Raw genomic sequence first — 3,247 nt, forward strand, 5'->3', positions numbered from 1 at the left:
CCCGCCCTTCTGGAGACGCCCGGCCCCACCCCCGCGCCCGCCCCCGCCCCCGGACCCGCCCCCCGGCGCGGAGCACTGTGGGAGCGGCTTCCTTGGAGTCGGCGTCTGGCAACGACCCGGCGCTCTGTCTGGCCTGGAAGACGTGGTGGATCCGCGCCAAAGCCGCGTCTTTCTTGGGCTTTACAAGTGGTCGCCGCCGCTCCCCTCAGCCTGAGGTAGGAGAAAGGCTCGGGGGGCAGCGAGCGCTTCCGGGCGTCCCTTCGCCGGCGCGGGCAGAGATGCTCCGGCCCCAGGGAGCTGCGGCCGCTTCGAGAGCCCGGTTCGCGGCCCCGCGGGAAGTTGAGTCCCGAGCGCAGACCCCCCTTGGCCCTGAAGGCAGCAGGCCCGGGCCGCTCTGGGACGCCGCCCGCTCCGCTGCCACCGCCGTGCCTGTTTTCTTTTGGGGAGGCGGGCCGACCCCAGCGGTGTGGTGTGTGCGAGGATTCTGCATCTGTCAATTCTAAAACTCCGGTGCTTATTAGAAACCCCCCAATGAGTCGGTGTCGACTCGATGGCACACAGCTCAATGGAGCTGCACTCCCAAAGGCACACAGTTTGAATCCACCGGGAGAAAGATAGTCTTCTCCCGTGCGATTTACAGCTGACCACTGGATGGCCAGCTATGGGTCACTTCCAACTTGATGGCACACAACAGCAGTGTTTCTTTTCATCCTCCAGCAGGTTTTCAGAGGCCGGACGTTTGGAGATTGCCCATTTTCTCCCTAGGGCCAGCGGTGGATTTAAACCCCGTACGCTTGGATTAACAGCGTAAATCCTTACCCACTACTATTCAGCTTAATAGGGACTCCCCTTTTCCATCTGCTTGGATGTCTGTTTCAATTCGGTCACATAGTTAACAAGGAAATTCTAAGCTACATCAAGCCAGTTCACCAGCTTTTCATCCATTCGTTTCTTGATGGGCACTTAGGTTGTTTCCAACTCCTTGCTATTGTGAACAAAGCTGCAATAAACATGGGTGTGCATATATCTGCTTGGATGTCAGATATGGTCTCTTCAGGGTATATTCCCAGTAGTGGAATTGCTGGGTCAAATGGTATCCCTATTTGCAACTTTTTGAGAAAGCGCCATACCGTCTTCCACAGTGGTGTAAATATATCTTTAATTTAAAATCCAGTATAAGACACATTTTCAGATAGAGGAATGGATAAATGAGTAAATATGTGATAAAGCAAATATAGCAAGGAATGTTCATAGTAAAATCTACATAAAAGATATGATGTAAAATTCCTTAAACTTTGCTATACTTTTGAAATTTTTCATAATAAAATGTTGAAAAAAACAATAAAATGCATTTCAAAGCAAGTAAAACTGAAATAAAGAAAAACAGTAATTACTAAGAAATCCACCTGAAGAAGTCCATACTTGTGCCCATTCCAAAGAAAAGTAATCAAATGAAATGTGATTATCAAACAGTTTCATTAATATTAGATGCTAGCAAAATACTGTTGAAGATAATTTTATAAAGATTGCAAATAGAGAACTGCCAACATTCCATTTAGATTCAAAAGAGGACATGGAACAAGGTTTCCACTATCACTGTTGAATCCAGGTAAGGTAGACCAATCCAAGTCAGATGTATGGATCCTGGCTGAATGCACAGAATACCCCATAGATGTTAAAATGTGCTTTACTGATTATGCTAAGGCATTCAACTCTGAGCATCATTAACAAAGTATGGATAACATTACAAAAAATGGTAATTCCATAACATTTAAATGTGCCCATGTGAAAACTGTGCATAGGTCAAGAGGCCATCATTCAAAGAGAATAAGGAGATACTATGATTTAAAATCAGAAAAGATATGTAACAATGAATGACTGTAAAACCTAAGTCTCTGAAACCTTTCATTAAAATTAATTTTTTTAAAAAAGGTAGTAACAAAATTGTATCTTTTTACTTACTAATATGTATGCTGAACAAAGAAGCTGGTCTGTAAGAAGAATGTGTTATACAGGTGGCAGAATCATGTTTAAGGAAGTGACTTCAAGTCACTTATTGATATAGGTAAAAGACTATCCTTCAGTAGGAATTATATCTGAACATTAAAAAAAAACACACACAAAAACAAAAAAGCCAACCCTGAAAATGTCCACAACCAGGCTGATAAATAACATCATGATAAACAGCAAAGGAATTGAAGTTGTCAAATATTTCATGCTACTTAGATCAACAACCAGAGCCTATGGGAGCAGCAGTCCCCTTCACAATAGCAAATCACAAGATTAAATACTTGGGAGTAAATCCAGCAGCACAAAGGATCTATTCAAAGAAAATTACAAAACATTACTACAAGAAACAAAAGAGAACTGGAGAAGTGGATTAATATCCCTTGCTCATGGATAGGAAGACTCAATATTGTGAAAATGACAATACTACGAAAGGCAATTTACACATTCAATGGAATCCCAATACAAATACCAATCCCATTCTTCAATGAGGTGGAAAAGGCAATCTCCAGTTTCATTTGAAATGGAAAGAGGCCCTGAATAAGCAAAGCACTCTTTAATAAGAGAAACAAGGTAGGAGGCATCTCACTCCCTGATTTCAAATCCTACTACACTGCTATGGTGGTTAAGACAACATGGTACTGATACAATGACAGACCACAGATCAATGGAATAGAATTGATAATCCAGAAATCAGTCCATCTACCTATGGTCAACTGATTTTTGAGAAGGAGATGAAATCAGTTAAGTGGGGAAATGACAGCCTTTTTAACAAATGGTGTTGGCAAAACTGGAAAACTATCTGCAGAAAACTCAAGCAATATCCATACACAAAAACCAACTTAAAGTGGATCATGGACCTAGGACTAAAACCAAGGACTATAAACTTCATTAAAGAAAAGCTTGGAAGAACTCTAGAAGTCCTAATCCACAACATAAACAGTCTTCCAAGCATCCTGAAAAAAAAAAAATCTACATACAAGAGAGGATAAAATAGATGAATGGGACCTTCTAAGAATCAAATCCCTATGCACACCCAAAAACTTCTTCAACAGGGTAAAAAGGGAAGCCCCAGAATGGGAAAAAATATTTGGTAATGACAGTGTCAGATAAGGTTCAAAATCCCTAACTCTAAGAGAGATGCAAATCAAAGCAGCTATGAGGTATCATCTCACCCCAGTCAGAATAGCAAAATTTAACAGAAAAGCAAACAACAAATGCTGGCGAGGTTGTGGAGAAA

This window comes from Elephantulus edwardii, unplaced genomic scaffold (assembly GCF_000299155.1).
Source record: "Elephantulus edwardii isolate Elephantulus edwardi_28Jun2011 unplaced genomic scaffold, EleEdw1.0 scaffold00135, whole genome shotgun sequence".
NCBI lineage: Eukaryota > Metazoa > Chordata > Mammalia > Macroscelidea > Macroscelididae > Elephantulus > Elephantulus edwardii.